Genomic DNA, 19,411 nt, shown 5'->3' with positions numbered 1-19,411 from the left:
AGAAGTGACTCGAAGCAACTGAAATGTGATGTTACAGACGAATGTTAAAAATATGGTGGACGTATAAGGTATGGAATGAGGAAGTTTGCACAGACTCGGAGAGGAAAACACTGACAAGGAGAAGGGGCAGGATGACAGAGCTGTTAAAATATCAGGTAATGACTTCAGTGGTACTAGAAGGAGCTGTAGAAGTCAAAAAAATATAGCCGAAAAATAGCAGGAAAAGGAAAGACACAGGAAAAAATTTTGAGAAGTCAATATTTTCCCGTATTCCTATAACTTTAACCGGATTCGGCATAGAATTCCACATATGCGAGATGTATGGGAGCGTTCTGTTACAACATTCTTTCTTAGTGGGATACGTTTAATTTCACACCGAATGGAGTTGCACAGCAAGAATTACTTCAAGGACCAATAACTTTTGTAGGATGCAAGATTAATTTTTCTTGTACTCCTAACGAGGTTGTGAGTGGTAATTCGTGGCTAACCATAGCCATATTACGAGGAGGTGTGTAGCAAGAAACACAATGCATAGAACCTAACTTAGTGTGAAATTTTAATTAATTTAAATGTGGAGGTTTTCCTATGGACAATATTCAAGGAAGATGAAGATGCCTGTCTACAAGGAGGTGGATACGTTTAATTTCACACCGAATGGAGTTGCACAGCAAGAATTACTTCAAGGACCAATAACTTTTGTAGGATGCAAGATTAATTTTTCTTGTACTACTGACGAGGTTGTGAGTGGTAATTCGTGGTTAACCATAGCCATATTACGAGGAGGTGATTCACCTCTTGCTGGACTTGAGAGCTATAACGAGAGAGACTTGATTTCGTACATTTCGTACATTTGCAATTGGTGTAATACCAAACAGGAACTATGGAACCTGCGTAGTGACAACAGATAAACCATTTCTATTGCATACCAGGAATAGGAGGAAGATTAATGCCAATGAGAAATTAGTGGGATTGTCTTATTGTAAAAATCATTGTTTTGTGTAACGGTCATAGCAGCCGAAGCTCCCATCCTTTTGCTATAGTACCTGCGACGCTTAAAAACATCTTTTGTAGTCCTACATATATGCGATTGTCTTTTATAGTGTGTAGCAAGAAACAAAATGCATAGAAGCTAACTTAGTGTGAAATTTTAATTAATTTAAATGTGGAGGTTTTCCTATGGACAGTACAGAACGTGTGACTTGACCGTACATCACATTCCGTTCTACCCAACCCGCCCTGTGCGAAGTACCACTGCACTTGAAAGCAGGTGGCACAAATCGTTCCGCTCACAGGACGGATCTCGCTCCATTTTTTGTCAGAAACTGAGTTTCGCATTTTGTGTATCAGTGTAGGTAGCACAAACTAATGTTTACTTGCTGAGTAGTGAGGTATTTGTGGGCTACAAGACAGGACTAGATGTACTGTCACGCAATGGCAGAGGGAATTTGCATAACCATGTAATTACCCGTACATTATCCACTACACTTTTAATATTGTACACTACTTCAAATACTATGTATTAATTGACACCACTCTACGCAACTGCCTTCAAAAGAATCGTTGGTAATCTGAGTAGAGAATACTACTTAAGTGTGAATAGGGCACCGTTGGGCGGAGAGGATAAAGTACAGTTACGTCAGTGCTTCGTGGACACGGGCAGTGACTGCATAAGTTGTTCATTGGATGCAGAAAGTATTCAGAAAGATAGGAGCGAAAAAAGTAAAACTGACAAAAATACGCACTGAGTACAACAGAGTGGATGCGTGACTTGAAGACCGTGAAATCGGCTCCTGAATGGAGCTAGTTAGATTCGCTTCTAAACTGCTGCAGCGGCCGCTACAGTGCCCCGTATTGCCTTTCGGGCAGTGCGTAAACAAAGAAGCTGGGCGCGGCAGCGGCTGTAAGACGTGATTTCAGCCTTCATTTTCTGCTAAGTGCTTTGCTACAGTCGTAGCATGGCTCATCCGTTATCTTTCCTATTCTAACCTGAGGTGTATACACACTGCCTCAGCATAAGTGTACATTACAGAAGTCCAAAGCAAAGATGACTGTATGAAGACCTAAAGCCGAGTACTTACTCTAAGAAACCTAACGAGAAGTATGTTCAAGAGCCGTCTGAAACTCGGCTGTCTTGCTGCCAGAAATGGAACCCCCTGCCAGTGAGCGCGGAGATTTCTGGTTCCGACGAGTGAAAATTATGTAACAGCGTACTCTTTTCGATTTCATTACATTTCAGCTAAGAGCACAGATGGGGACAGCTAGACCCAGAACGTGATTCTGATACTGACCAACCAAAAATTCTGCACGCAGGCACAGCGCAAAAGCCTCGGCTCTATCGAGATTGAAACGTCCCCTTACAACAATTTATACACGACTGTGCTTAACCTGACACACAATATTATTTAGCGCAACGCAATCTGACTATCAAAGATACCTGCAAAAGAATGGCCCTGAGTAACATTAAACTATACCTTTCACAAATAACTTACCTCACAAAAATCTTCATTACTCGAACTACTGCAATACAGCGAGCGCCACTACTGCCACCTAAATAAAAGATTCAAACTACAGAAGGCACTAACTACTGATGGGGATAGTTAGCAAATGAAAGATATTAATAGAGAACAAACAATGTATTTACCTTAATAGTCATAATATATATATATCAGTTCATGACAAATTACAAAACTCCGCCATCTCTCTGCTCACATCCACCACTGCTGGCGGCTCACCTCTAACTGCGCAACGCTATGCTCTGTTCACATCCAGCTGCCGCTGCCCAACACTACAATGGCAGACAACAATGCAAACTAGCCACAGACTGCACACAGCACAGCCAGTGATTTTCATATAGAGCGCTACGTAACTTTGCCAATAAGAAAACTTAAACAGCCTACTTACAAGATATACTGAATGATCCAATGAGACGGCGGTATTCTGATAGTTTAAAGTGGATGTTGCTCCGTGGCATTGTAACGAACATTCACAATCCCTGAGAGAATGTAAACATGTTTATGAATCTTTTATTTTGCTAATGAGGGCAAGCCTCTGTATCCGAGTGGTTTTAGGCGCTTCAGTCGCTCTTTCGGACAATGCCTCGGGCATGGATGTGAGTGATGACCTTAGGTTGGTTAGGTTTAAGTAGCTCTAAGTTCTAGGGGACTGATGACCTCAGATGTTAAGTCCCGCAGTGCTCAGAGCCATTTAAACCACGTTTTAGCTAAAGGGGACTCTGTGAATAATTTGCTGTTTACTTCGAGAAAGGAATGCATGTCCAGCAACCCTTTTTCATTGCGAGGTCAGGGAATGCCAAGCTCAGCATTGCTACGTGCTGACGAGGACTTGCACAAAGTACAACTGTTTTATAAGGGCAAATTCCTTTCGCTCATCCACACTGTGAGCCTTCAGGCCTACGAAACTTCCACCACAATCGGAAAAAACAAGCTGGGAAGCGGAGACAGCCACTGGAAAGACTAATCCAGATCTGTAGTTACAGGGGAGAGTAATGGATAAGTACTCGATGAAAGTGAGTTTCATGTCTAAAATATGGTAGTGGGTATTGATGTGTTGGCAAATGTGCCAACACCTTGTAGATAGAGGAGGCCGAAATGCGCGCTATAATCTAACGCAGACGGGCGTGAGGTCTGGAACAGGATACGTAATGAATGCTATAAAGAAAAGTACGTAGCTGCGGTTATACTTAACTTTAATCCATCATTTGTATACAGCGTTCTTGATGATACAAGTGAGACTCTCTATAGAAATGGTTAATGGCGCCTTGCTAGGTCGTAGCCATGGACTTAGCTGAAGGCTATTCTAACTATCTCTCGGCAAATGAGAGAAAGGCTTCGTCAGTGTAGTCGCTAGCAAAGTCGTCGTACAACTGGGGCGAGTGCTAGTCAGTCTCTCTAGACCTGCCGTGTGGTTGCGCTCGGTCTGCAATTACTGACAGTGGCGACACGCGGGTCCGACATGTACTAATGGACCGCGGCCGATTTAAAGCTACCACCTAGCAAGTGTGGTGTCTGGCGGTGACACCACAGGTATTTTGAGAGAAAAATGACGACGTTACGCTCTTCAGTGGTACAATGGGGCAGGCTGTGGAAACGAGCACGTAAGTGATGATGAAGCCCGCTTTGAAAATGTAATGTCGTCACATACGTAACTGAGGTGTGTTCAAAGAGCTGTCTCCTTTTTGAAACGTGGAAAGAAGGGAATCTAGATTTTCAGAACCGTCAGCAGGAACTTTAAATTATTAAAACGAAAAAGCTATGTGAACATCAGGAATAGATAGCCTGTGAGCTGTGCGTGCACCAGTTTTCTACCGCTCGTGTCGGATACTGATAGTCGCAGCTCTGCTTTGCATGTCTTCAACTGTGACGCAGGAAGGAGATCACCGTACTCCGTGAAGTGGCGGAAGATGGAAGGTCGCACTCCGATTTAAGATTGTGGGCTGGCTGCGTTGCGGAAGCTGTTGAAGTGACTGACTGGAAATGCTCGGGCGGTTGGCGCGACGTACGAGTTGCATTCAAGTTCTAAGGCCTCCGATTTTTTTTCTAATTAACTACTCACCCGAAATCGATGAAACTGGCGTTACTTCTCGACGTAATCGCCCTGCAGACGTACACATTTTTCACAACGCTGACGCCATGGTTCCATGGCAGCGGCGAAGGCTTCTTTAGGAGTCTGTTTTGACCACTGCAAAATCGCTGAGGCAATAGCAGCACAGCTGGTGAATGTGCGGCCACGGAGAGTGTCTTTCATTGTTGGAATAAGCCAAAAGTCACTAGGAGCCAGGTCAGGTGAGTAGGGAGCATGAGGAATCACTTCAAAGTTGTTATCACGAAGAAACTGTTGCGTAACGTTGGCTCGATGTGCGGATGCGTTGTCTTGGTGAAACAGCACACGCGCAGCCTTTCCCGGACGTTTTTGTTGCAATGCAGGAAGGAATTTGTTCTTCAAAACATTTTGGTAGGATGCACCTGTTACCGTAGTGCCCTTTGGAACGCAATGGGTAAGGATTACGCTCTCGCTGTCCCAGAACATGGACACCATCATTTTTTCAGCACTGGCGATTACCCGAAATTTTTTTGGTGGCGGTGAATCTGTGTGCTTCCATTGAGCTGACTGGCGCTTTGTTTCTGGATTGAAAAATGGCATCCTCGTCTCATCCATTGTCACAACCGACGAAAAGAAAGTCCCATTCATGCTGTCGTTGCGCGTCAACAATGCTTGGCAACATGCCACACGGGCAGCCATGTGGTTGTCTGTCAGCATTCGTGGCACCCACCTGGATGACACTTCTCGCATTTTCAGGTCGTCATGCAGGATTGTGTGCACAGAACCCACAGAAATGCCAACTCTGGAGGCGATCTGTTCAACAGTCATTCGGCGATCCCCCAAAACAATTCTCTCCACTTTCTCGATCATGTCATCAGACCGGCTTGTGCGAGCCCGAGGTTGTTTCGGTTTGTTGTCACACGACTTTCTGCCTTCATTAAACTGTCGCACCCACTAACGCACTTTCGACACATCCATAACTCCATCATCTTATGTCTCCTTCAACTGTCGACGAATTTCAATCGGTTTCAAACCACGCAAATTCAGAAAACGAATGATTGCACGCTGTTCAAGTAAGGAAAACGTCGCCATGTTAAGTATTTAAAACAGTTCCCATTCTCGCCGCTGCCGATAAAATTCCATCTGCCGTACGGTGCTGCCATCTCTGGGACGTATTGATAATGAACGTGGCCTCATTTTAAAACAATGCGCATCTGTCTATCACTTTCCAGCCCAGAGAAAAAAAATCGGAGGCCTTAGAAGTTGAATGCACCTTGTATTGGCCGCAGAGTGTTTTCCTTGGCGGTGCACAGGGATCTGAGTGCCGTGGCAGTGGGGCCTGGCATCGCATATGTTGCTACCAGACGATGATCCAGATTTGACTAGCGTAGCACCGTACACCCTTGCGGTGCTAACAGCAGCGTGGAATTACCTTTTTTTCTGAGAGCGGCGCAAATTTATGAAGAGAGCGTCGCCTTCGGCTATCTTTGAAGCTTTCAGCCTGTTCCTGAAAGTTTCTTGTTTTTTGACGCTTCTTGGTTACGTGCGCCCTGTGCTATCTGGCCGTAGTGCGTGGCCAAGTAAGCTGTTAAATATTTTTCAGCTGTACTTAAAGGAACCACCCACTGTTAGTCGCTGTGTGGCTGTGCAGGGTTTTAAATGTCAGATTAAGAGCATCGAGTCATCAGTTATAATGATTCATGTGATGTTCGTTTGCCTGATGTGTCCGTCCGCCACCCGGTAACAGCTATGTTTCTATGTTTAAGTCTCTTGTAATGTGCACCACGCCAGCTATCGTTATACCCTAAGGTAGGTGGGGGTGGTGAATTCCTATGGGACCAAACTGCTGAGGTTATTGGTCCCTAGGCATACACACTACGTAATCTAACTTAAAGTAACTTACGCTAAGGACAACACACACAGGCATGGTCGAGGGAGGACTGGAATCTCCGACGGGGGAGCCAGGCGAACAGTAGAAAGGCGCCCAAACCTCGCGGCTACCCCACGCGGTCTTACGGTAGGTCTGTAGTTTTGTGTATGGCGCGTGACTTCTTCTTAGTATCTTGTTCCACTGTTTAATGTCCACCAATAGTAAAATCGTAGGACGCTGCTATTTTTGGTTTCAGGTGCCCCGCCAATGTGGTATTTGAGCTTTCTGCGTATAGAATGTGTTTGTATTGTAATGTCCGTTGGTAACAACCCACTGTGCGTCTGTCGTTTCCTATAGTCGAGGCACCGCTATGCTGGTACCTAAATGTTTGCGTCTCGAATGTGTTTAGGTTTTTATATTTTAATTTATTGTCTTCCCATTAATGCCCATTCAGCCATTCCAAGAATGGAAAGAGTTACGACAGTGCATTGGAAACGATTTTATTGTCAGCTATGAGGATACGAACATAAAGAAACCATAGCACCCAGTCCCGCGAGCTGAGAAAATCTCTGACCCGGACGGGAATCGAATCCGAACGCTTTCGGTTAGCTGCAGGCCGAGCTGATATTAGGTGGTAGTGTCCGTTAGTACTATTCAGTGTGCAGGTGCTATTTCCTTGTAGACGCTACCTGAAGTTGGCGCTCGCACGTTTTCTCGTAAGACTCAGATTTTCCTTTCCTGCCTTGTGTTTATATTCTATTTTGTTGAATGTTTCTGCACCTGTGTCAGTGTCTGGTATTTGTTTAAGAAAATTTCGCTAGTAAAATGTACTTCGCCTGACTGTGACCTTATCTTGTAAGCTCTTTAAGTCATGTGACTTTCAAGCTTATGTGAATGGTAAGTTTATTATGTTACAAGCAATACATAAAATCATTAACACTAGTGAATTGTAGATGTATGATATCATATCCTGTCTATAACTAGTTAGTCCCATTCACGTTCACTAACCACATGGATGTGCTGGAAGGCACTGGATTATTACATATGTTTGTTCATTGATTTGTGTTGCTGGCCACATGTATAAGGATGTGGGTTATTATGTCTGGTGAGTGCTGCTTCGCCGTATCCACTTCGATCAAGTTGGTACTTTTACTGTTGACTGGACATGTTTGTCAGTTCTGTCTGTTTTTGGTGTAAGCTTTCAGACGTTCGTACCTCTAATAATCTAACTTGCTCGCCGTTAGAACTCTAGCTTTAAAATTTTTACCTGTTAACTGCTTAGTAGCTGTTGTGGGCCTCTATGGAAAAATTCTTTTATTAAACTGCTACGAAACCTTTCTCTTTCACAGTCTCTAATACTGTCAGTGTTTCATGAATTTTACTAGCCATGAGTGTTATTTCTTTAATTCTACAGAAATCCATTTTTCTCCCAAAACTTTGAATTCAAATTGGCCTCTATGTCAATTATGCAAATAATAATCTGAGGAGCTAACACTTTCATAACCAATGGAATAACGTCGAACATCCTCTCAGCCTGTGAAGCTGAGCCACGCCCCCTTATTCCCTTCTCTGTGCTTTACGTTGTCAGGAGGTGTAAATTTTCTGAGCTGTTATGTTTGCTAACTTTCACAGTGATGGTGTAGCTAATGATTATTGAAGGCAGTTGGCTTCACGTTAATTACTTTTCTCAAAATTATGCAATTCAAGCGAACGATAGAATGTCGACTGGAAATTGTCTCTATTAAATCAAACAAACCTTTAATTACGAGTTTCAGCAAAGTAAAACTGCAGTCGTTAGGCCATTTAGGATGTACTAAATAGAAAATAAGGAAATTACAATAACTGAATCCCAAATTTCAGATACCAATTAACTGACCGCGTTACCCGTATAATGAAAGCTATTAAAATAACTATTCGATGCGGTACTGATTATGTGCTTTACCATGAGATTATTAATTAACCAGCAAACCACTAGCCTCAGATTATTGGTTACGGAATATTTAGTGCTGTTCAAAGCACAGCAACGTCTACAGTTATGAAGGAAGTTAATCTGCGACTACTTTCTCTACATAAATGTTCATAAATACAAGAATCCGTAAATGAACATACGCTTACCACACTTTACAAAGAAATTCTAAACAAAAGTGACTCATACATCTTGAAAATATTTGTTGAATAATCCTTTCTAAATAAAGTTACTTACAGGCTGTTCGCTTATTTCTCTTAAAATTCTGATTCTATTATTACCCCATGACACAGCAATCGGTTGTCCTTATTCGTTAGCTAGTTTTAAGTTGGATTGAGTAGTGTGTAGGCCTAGTGACCGATGACCTCAGTACTTTGGTCCCATAGGAACTTACCACAAATTTCCAAAAACAGTCGGGAGCGTGAGCAACTGCGCCTCCTACGTACTGTTTGGAATTATTTACATTCTCTGGCCCTGCCGGCAGATATTGAGCACTCTGGGTGCAACCGGCTGCATATAGTGCCCACACTTATCGACGCGAATAACGCCTGCCGCTTGGATTCTAGAAGCATCCTCGCCTCCTTTCTGCGGATGACTGATCTGGTGAAAGAAACTAGCATCGGATGCGGGGTGCAGGTTAAGCTGTCTATTTGTAGCATAGTTCCCAGGGTTAAGCGCGGTCCTCTGGTTTGGAGCAGTGTGGAAGGTCTAAATCAGAGGTTAAGAGGACTCTGGGCCGGTATCGGATGCGAATTCCTCGACCTCCGCTACCGGGTACAGAATCGAAGGGTTTCCCTTAATAGGTGAGGTGTGCACTACACGCATGAAGCGGCTGCTGGGGTAGCAGAGTACGTGTGACACGCACATGGGGCTTTTTTATGTTCGAAAAACCCTCCCTTGGGATTAAAGACGATTTGCCTGATAAATTAGCAACAATGTCCTCAGAGACCGTTCGTCGTCGCAAATCAGACGTGGAAACGGTTAATATGATTTTAGTAAACTTCAGGAGCATCCAAGGAAAGGTCCCAGAATTAGTATCGCTTACTGAAGTTTATGAAGCATAGACAGTATTAGGAATAGAAAATCGGTTAAAAATGGACGTTAATGAAAACGAAATTCTAAGTTTGGATCTGAATATTTATCATAAGGATAGGTTAGACGCCAACGGATGTGACGTGTCTATTTCAGTAAGGATATCGATAAAAGCTAGCAATTGTATCACGGATTCCAGCTGTGAATTAACATTGGTGAAGTTACGTATCAAAGATCGGTGATAAACGGTAATCTGATGCTTTTACAGATCGCCTTGGTCAGGAGCTCTCGTGGTTGGCCGGCCGGTGTGGCAGACAGAAGTCGTAGAATAGTGTTAGTAATTTTCCCGATCGTGCTGTTGTAATAGGGGGTGACTTCAACCTACCACGTGCAGATTTGGAGTGTCATCCAATAAAAACTGGTTCCAGAGACAGGGACTCGCGTGACATTGTTCTCTATGTCTTGTCCGAAAATTAATTTGGGCAGATAGTTAGAGAATCAACTCGGAAGGGTAACGTCTTTGACTTCCTAGCATCAATCAGGCTTGAATTTAACGAATCAGTTAACGTACAGGAAGTTATCAGTGATCATAAGGCTGTGAGAGCATCTATGACAACAGGTCTGACAAAGAATGTTAAGAAATGCAGGAAGATATTTTCGCTAAGCAAGAGTGACAAATTTCAGAGCGTCTGAGCAGTCAGCATCAATGTGATGACGAGGAATATGTGGAAAACCTATGGAAAAAATTCAAAAAAATCGTGCAATATGTCGTAGACAAATATGGCCCGAGTAAGGTCTTAATGGGTGAGAAAGACGCACCATGGTATAAAAGTCGTTTTAGAAAACTGGTAGTCAAGGGAAGAGAACTGTACCTCAGATTCAAGATAAGTAAAAACCTAGCTGACAAACAAAAGTTGAACAAAGCGAAAATTAGGGTATGGAGAGCAGTGAGGGAAGCATTCAATGACTTTGAAAGTAAAACTTTGTCAATGATTTGAGTATAAATCCTTATAGGTACTAATCGTATGTAAAATCAGTAAGTGGGTGAAAATCATTTATTCATTCACTCAGTGACCAGACTGGCACCGAAACGGAAGATGACAAAGGAAACGTCGAAACACTGAATTCGGTCTTATAAAATTGTTTCAACTTGGAAGATCGTAACACGGTCCCTCCTTTCGATCATCGTACGAACGTCAAAACTGCGGAATGAAAAATCAGCTACAATCGCTTAGCGCTGAAAGGCATCAGAAGATTCTACAATGATTGTGCTACAGAACTTGCTTCCTCTCTAGCGATAATTTATCGTAGGTTGCTTAAGCAACGAAGGGTACCTGGCGACTGGAAAGCGCAAGTCATTCCCGTTTCTAAGAAAGGCCGTACGACAGATCCACACAACTATAGATCTACATCGTTGACGTCGATCCGTTGCAGAATTGTGGAACATATTTTATGCTTAAGAATTATGACATTTCTGGAGAAGTAAAATCTACTCTATGAAAATCACCGTGGATTCCGCAAACAGAGATCCTGTGAAACTCAGTTCGCTTTGTTCCTCCATGACGTAAATAATGCAGTAGACAATGGCGCTCACGTTGATGCCGTGTTACTACTGCTACTACTACTACTACTAGTAGTAGCTTATTCATCCATAGATCTCTTTTTAGAAAGATATACGACGTCAAAATATTTAAAAGTTTAGACCAATTTAACGTAAACTGATTTGTACACTCATACACTTACAGACTTCGAGTTAGAGACAATCATCAGATATACTCCTGGAATACAATAGTTATTTTACAAATAACTTATTACATAATGTAATGCCACACTGTTCACTCATATCTCACTGCCAGTCACTACACACACTATACACACATTGTTTCATAGCACTTCACTCACTGATTCTCTCTCTCTCTCTCTCTCTCTCTCTCTCACACACACACACACACACACACACACACACACACTCACACTCACACTCTGGGCAATGTTCTGTACCGATTTTTTATTCTGAAGAACTGAGTCAGTATTCCTCTATAATGAGTTAGATATCGAGCTCAGAAAGAGGAAGAGGTGTTAGTATTGTACTATTCTTAGCTTGGGAGTAAGTTTTTCTAGAAAAGTAAAAACGAGCGAAAGAATCATAGTGTGAAGGTGTTACGTGGAATGTTGGATGTTTCATAATCATTATTATTATTTAGTTGTATAATTTTCTTAACCAAACCCCTACTCTGTTTTGTCTAAGTATTCCTTCAATTTATAAAATGTATTGCACATCAGGTAAATTTTAGCTGCCTTTTTAAATAAGTGTAATTTGGCAATTTCTTTAATCTCTTTTGGTAATTTATTGTGCAGCTTTATTCCTTGGTAGAAAATGCTGTTTTGATTATTTTGTTTATATTTTCTTGGTAAATGTACGTTGAGTCTAGCTCTTGTTCCATGGTCATGGGCAGAGCTGTATGTGCAGTAATTACCAATGTTGTTTTTGATGTGTACAACTGACTGGTAAATGTATTCACACCGAGCAGTTAAAGTCCACAGTGCTTCGAACAGATATTTACAATGAGCTCGACTACTACTTTTGGTTAATATTTTTATGGCTCGTTTCTCGTCTTTGAAAATTTTTGTGCATTTGTTCCCCAAAAAAGAATGCTATAGCTAATAACTGTATCTATGAATAGTATGTAACTAAAAGACACTGCATGTTACATACTGGTGATAGGACACAAAGGGCATAAGATGCTGATGACATTCTGTTTGCAAGTACCTTTATGTGTTCACACCACTTCAACAGGGAATCAATATTCATTCCTAGAAATTTTGCATTTGTTACACAGTCTATAGAGGTACCATCTACATTATTGTTATTTTCCCTCTTCAAACTGAAATTCATGGCATTAGTTTTCTTTTTGTTCGAAGTCATTTTATTGCTTATTCACCAATCGTAAACTTCCTTGAGAGCTTCGTTTGCTTTCTCTGCAAGGATTTCTCTTGTTTCCTGAATGACTATAATATTGCTGTCATCAGCGAAGAGAAATTTTTCACCATGAGTAACACTACTGGGAAAGTGATTGGTGTGTATCAGGAATAGTATTGGTCCTAATACGCTACCTTGTGGAACCCCTATATTAATTATTTTTGATCTGATAAATGTTTTACTAAATGTTTCCTCGACTTCAGGAAGGCATTTGACACACTGCCGTTTAGTGATAAAAAAACGAGCTTTCCGAGTATCGGAGCAGGTATTCGACTGGATTCAAGACTTGCCTGCAGACAGAACTCAGCAGGTTGCTCTTAACGAAACAAAATCGGCAGATGTAAGGTTAATTTCCCGGGCAGCCCAAGGAAGTTGACAGGACCGTTACTGTTTGGAATACATATAAATGATCCAGTAGAAAGCGTCGCAACCCCTCTAAGGATGTTCGTAATTAGTGCGGTTTTCTGAAACAAAATAGCAACGCCAGAAAATAGCAACAATTTTCAGGATGGCCACAGAGAATTTATGAATGGTGCAGGCTCTGACAGTAGACCGTCAACGTAAATAAATGTTAACATAGGAAAAGAAATCCACTACCCCATAGGTACACTACTGATGACAAGCTGCTGGAACCAGTATCTACAGTAAATATCTAGGAGTAACTACCCGGACCGACATGAAGTGGAATGGCCATATAAAACAAATAGTGGGAAAAGAAGATGCCAGACTCCGATTCATATCAGTAATCTTAAGGAAATGTAACTCGTTCACGAAGGAAGTGGTTTATACGGCGCTTGTTCGACCCATTGTTGACTGTTGTTCATCTACGTGGGATCCCTACCAGATAGGACTGTAGAAGAGATAGAGAAGCTCCAACGAAGAGCGGCACGTTTCGTCACGGGATCGTTTAGTGAGCACGAGAGCGTTAGGGAGGTGCTGAACAAACTCTATTGGCAGGCGTTGCAAGAGAGGCGTTGTGCATCAGAGAGAGATTTACTATTGACATTTCGAGAGAGCACTTGCTGCGAAGAGCCGGACAACATATTACTTCCCCTTACTTACGTCTCGCGTAATGACCATGTCGAGAAAATTCGATAAATTAAAGCCAATACAGAGGCTTACCGACAAACATTCTTCCCAAGCGCGTAGAACAGTGTTGGTGGGCTGTCGGTGGTACAAACGGTACCCTCCGCCAAACACCATTAGGTGGCATGCGGAGTATGTTGTAGATTTAGACGTAATGGATGTGGAAGGCGCCGCATATCTGGCATGGACGCATTCCGAAATGTTTAAAAAAATAAAGTGCAACTACCTGACATAGCCTTCATGTGTTTTATGCAGTTTCCTGGGTATTGATCTATTTCTAAACCAGACATAGTACAGTCTTTTTTTTTCGAATTCTGACCACGGCGGATTCCAGCTGGATCCAGGGCATCCAATGTACTTCACACCATATTTTGACAGCTAATATGAAGATTCCTTCTATAAAGGTAATCGCGTGATTGGAGGATAAATAAAAGAAAAAAAATCCTGTTTTTCAGCCAAGACAGCACAGTTTTAACTAGACCAAATCGTTTTTCAAGATAGCACCAATTTCTGTCAGCCTTTGTTAAGTATGTAAGACAGTTTTACCTTCCTAATTATAACGAAAGATAAATTTTAGGATCTGGGCCAGGAACGTATCACAAGTAGCATGACTTCGTTCACTGACGGTCTGTATGAACACGCAAATTTGAATATATAGGTAAGAGAACGCACAATAAATACTGGCTTACATGATTTAAAACCATTCAGGGAACTTACATATGTTTTGGCGATCAGCAGCTGTGTGAAATACTATTCCGAATCATTCGCTGAATGCCAATTTCTTCCCGTTTCAGCCGAAATCTATAAAAATGTATTAGCCGATTGTGACATATGAAAATTTATGCCAAACTTGAAGCCGAACACAGATTTACCATACAAATTCCCTTAACCATTTCGTCTTCTTGAGCATGCTTAAAAGGAGATGTATATAAGACTACCATATAAGATGTGAAGAGTGACGTATACGTGTCTGGATCCGGCCGAAAAGTGTACACAATAGCTGGAGAGGTTAAGAGGACCACTCCCGATTATTGGAAATTCAGGTTTGAGTCTTTGTGTGGCACCAGTTCTGTATGTCACAATACAGTTATACATCCACACCCATTGCAGCTGACATGAAATTCGCATTAAGCGAATAATTGGACCAAGGAAACGCTACATTGCCTGGAGATGACGATGCGAACGAACCATTATGTCTGTGTCGCCGAATATGAAGTGATTTTAGCCTCGGCGCTTGTCAGGCACGTACATAGCTCTTCTAGTAGGCAGTTGTTAAGGAACACTGTTTAGACATTTCACACCTTAACCAGGCCGAATCGTCCGAGTCTGTTTTACCATGTGGCTGTATATATTTTAGCCTGGTAATCCGAGATGTGCTCACTGCATTGGATGCTCCCAAGTCGTACCTCAATCTGATGGAGTGGATTGCGGGTACGCTTATAAATTTCTGCAATTTTGGTGAATTACTCTCAGGGCATATCTACAAGGAGTGATGGACACTTTTTTATTTTAATTTATTAGCTATTGCAAATAGGAAAACAAAAACATAAGACAAATCTAGATATTTGTTTCAAATGTCCGCTAATTTATTACTTTTTCACATTTCTAAACATTTTGCTATTACTTCCTGATTATTATCCTAAAGGTGAAGTCCTGTCATAATCACACTTCATTTTGGACAGATCAATTTTGACTCCTGTGATGGGAGCTTAACGATGACTAAATTTTCTTACAAAATTAAGAATCAGTAAATAATGTGAAAAAAGATTTACCTTTGTTGTTTCATTAATTTTTTGGTAATATAGTAAATTTTTTTTTTTAGTGTGAGTGAGGAGAAGGGACAATTAAAATTTTTTTTATTTTATCATCAAGATATGGGTTCTGCGATTTAGTATAGGCTATTCTAACAAGTGCGGAAGCTCTGAGTCAAAAGGTAACTGTTGGACTAAGCAATAGTTTTTCAACATTGTTGTAAGTCTAAAGAAAACATCATTGACATCCCTCACATAATCTTCTTCGTCCACACTATGAAATCCTTTAAAACTGCGATTTAGATTCATGTTAGATCTGCTGTGATGTATCGAAAATCAGACAAACCATCAGCTACATAAAGACATTGTCAACATGGTAGACAAGGTATTAAAATTTCAAGCGCACAATATTCTTACAGTAACAACTATGGACATTAATTGTGGATGTGTATACAAGTAAGAATTATTCAGTCATTAAATTGAGCTAGATATCCTTGACATGGTGCAAAATGTGCTTCAGGTTTGGCTGGCCGACAGAGCAAGCATGGAAGCTACATAAGTTGCAATCGAAGTGACACGACAACTTGCTGAATCCCATAACTCTGCTCATTATGAGAAAGCTAGACGTATAGAAAATATTTCCAGCTATGAATTGTTTGTCTAAACAAAAAGATAATTTCGTACACGAATGTCCTAATTTTTATGCATTATAAACTGTTCGATTACCGAAATGTCGTGGCAGTTAGGTAATTCCAGAATTGTATTGAGTATAATTCTCGAGCATCGATTCAAGAAATATTATCAGAATACAGATGAGTGAATCGGCGTTCTCGTGCGTTTGGGGTTATAAGCCATTCTATATCTGGCCTGTAATGAAAGCTTCATATGTTTTTAAGTCATAAAATGTATCACATCAGGCTGTCAATTAGAACTGAACCAGTAAATTAGTGCAGCTTGAAAAATAAAAACGAGAACAAGAAAAGATTCATAGGTGTCAGATAATACATTGGGTGATAACAAGAAAGACGGGAAACCTTGTGTGTGGCAAATGACGGCATTCATTTTTTTTCTGTTTAACAGATGTTCTTTTTTTCCTACACAGTGTATCACGTGAACAGAGCCAGACATTCGTAGAAGTCCGTTTTTGCAAGTGAACGATTCGTGTGTCGGCACTGTCTTTCTCTTTCTATCTTTGCACTGAGTGCAGTTCAAGTGCAAAGACTAATAAACACAACACAATTTCTACATGTTTTACTACCCGATCCACTTTTTACTGGCGTCTCCAGTTGTTTCACAGGTGACAAAGGGAAGTGCTGTTCGCTCAAACGATGTTGTCCGTAACACAGAGCTTTATTTTCCCAGGAACCATCAGATTTTATGGGTCGCTGTTATGCAGGATGTTTATCTACGGACCGGAAATTACAGGAATAAGTACCTCAATTTCTCGCTAGAGACAGATGGAGGCATAAAGTTAATCTTCAACCTGGACGACGTAATATTTTCGTTTCTCTCTCTTCTGGACAAAGTAGCGAGCCCTGTGATTTGATGCTGCAGTTTTATGGAGAATTAACGAATGTCTGCTGATGTGGAGGTTTCCATACCAGTACCAAATTGTTATCTCTGGTCACTAGATGAGTTCACCAACTTGTAGTTCATACAGTCGGTTCAATATCATCTGTAACTTCTTTTGTGAGTTACACTGGTCAAGTTTTTTTCCAGCTACAACAGCGATATACATAGTTTCTATGAAATAAGTCCCAAGTGAATCAAGATCAAATCCCAAAAATTCTGCTCCGTCTGTTTATATGTAAAAATGTTTTTGGGAAATAAGTACCGAAGTCTACGTATAACAAGTATCTGGCAAAATAGTCTGTCAGTACACAAATAAATGATCAACTTAACAAGTAAACAAAGGTAAAGGATCCTACCAAACAATATTCCCATCCAAATTTTCTGAAATACTTTGCCTCAGAAACGGCACCACGTAAAAACCAGCACTAGTCGGACAACATTTAGGTATCCTGCTAGTTTTGACAAAGCTTTTCCATTTGAGTAATGTTCTAGTTCTTCCATTTTCCATGTTAATAGCAAGAGGCAACGAGGTCATTTGGGAAGAAGAGCCAATGTTCGTTGAAGAGTGTGTAGTTTAAGTGGTATATTACTTCGTACAATGTAGTATCATTCGAGAAGTTCTTGTTCGATACATTGACAGCTCTCTCCCATTGTAACGTCTCAAAATTAATGTTGAACAGTTTCGTGCCACTGCATAAAAAACGTGGTCATTTCAGTCTATTACGACAGCAGCAAAATGGCGTAAATCAGATAATGGGTGTGGAAATGATTTTTTTCTTGTAACTACAGCTAGTGCTTGTGTATATGTTCTAGAAAAACTAGTACTGTAGCCAGCGGTACAGCTGTTCACCCAGAAGCAGCAAAGACTGTGTGATCGTTATAATACTATAGTGTTGGAAAGCCTTCTTGCCAATTTGATCACGTATACGAATGCTGATTCTTTTCTGAATTGCTCCTACAGTGTCTTCAAGTCCCTGTTAGCTTCTGAGAGCTAACATTAGGATCCGTTGCGCCGCTCCACCAATTATTAGCAGTTTATTGTATCTATGTTTAATTTTTTTATGGCGATTTCCTCGTGTGCTGGGTTGGCGTGACGCCTGAAAGTTTTATCAGGGGAACATACCGACGTTCACACTCGTAAGCTACAATTCTGGCGCACTGCATCGTATACCGGTACTTCCTATACCGGTACTTGAGAAAACATTCTTGCAGAGACTAAAGAAAGACATCCATGCCATTACTTCAATATCATTCAACAATCCTCTTAATCACACTTTAAATTTCTAAATTACGGTTCCTAAAATATGTTATTTCTATTTCGCTGATCCTTCGGGACTTATCTCCCAGGTCCACGTTACCGCATCACAAGGCTCATCACGCAACATAATTTAATATGCAGCGTACGTAATATACATAAACTCCTGGAAATTGAAATAAGAACACCGTGAATTCATTGTCCCAGGAAGGGGAAACTTTATTGACACATTCCTGGGGTCAGATACATCACATGATCACACTGACAGAACCACAGGCACATAGACACAGGCAACAGAGCATGCACAATGTCGGCACTAGTACAGTGTATATCCACCTTTCGCAGCAATGCAGGCTGCTATTCTCCCATGGAGACGATCGTAGAGATGCTGGATGTAGTCCTGTGGAACGGCTTGCCATGCCATTTCCACCTGGCGCCTCAGTTGGACCAGCGTTCGTGCTGGACGTGCAGACCGCGTGAGACGACGCTTCATCCAGTCCCAAACATGCTCAATGGGGGACAGATCCGGAGATCTTGCTGGCCAGGGTAGTTGACTTACACCTTCTAGAGTACGTTGGGTGGCACGGGATACATGCGGACGTGCATTGTCCTGTTGGAACAGCAAGTTCCCTTGCCGGTCTAGGAATGGTAGAACGATGGGTTCGATGACGGTTTGGATGTACCGGGCACTATTCAGTGTCCCCTCGACGATCACCAGTGGTGTACGGCCAGTGTAGGAGATCGCTCCCCACACCATGATGCCGGGTGTTGGCCCTGTGTGCCTCGGTCGTATGCAGTCCTGATTGTGGCGTTCACCTGCACGGCGCCAAACACGCATACGACCATCATTGGCACCAAGGCAGAAGCGACTCTCATCGCTGAAGACGACACGTCTCCATTCGTCCCTCCATTCACGCCTGTCGCGACACCACTGGAGGCGGGCTGCACGATGTTGGGGCGTGAGCGGAAGACGGCCTAACGGTGTGCGGGACCGTAGCCCAGCTTCATGGAGACGGTTGCGAATGGTCCTCGCCGATACCCCAGGAGCAACAGTGTCCCTAATTTGCTGGGAAGTGGCGGTGCGGTCCCCTACGGCACTGCGTAGGATCCTACGGTCTTGGCGTGCATCCGTGCGTCGCTGCGGTCCGGTCCCAGGTCGACGGGCACGTGCACCTTCCGCCGACCACTGGCGACAACATCGATGTACTGTGGAGACCTCACGCTCCACGTGTTGAGCAATTCGGCAAACTGGCTGACACTGACGGCGGCGGTGCACAAATGCTGCGCAGCTAGCGCCATTCGACGGCCAACACCGCGGTTCCTGGTGTGACCGCTGTGC

The sequence above is a fragment of the Schistocerca cancellata genome, chromosome 5, assembly GCF_023864275.1.
Source record: "Schistocerca cancellata isolate TAMUIC-IGC-003103 chromosome 5, iqSchCanc2.1, whole genome shotgun sequence".
In the NCBI taxonomy this organism is placed as follows: Eukaryota; Metazoa; Arthropoda; class Insecta; order Orthoptera; family Acrididae; genus Schistocerca; species Schistocerca cancellata.
Note: the sequence above shows the minus strand (reverse complement) of the source record.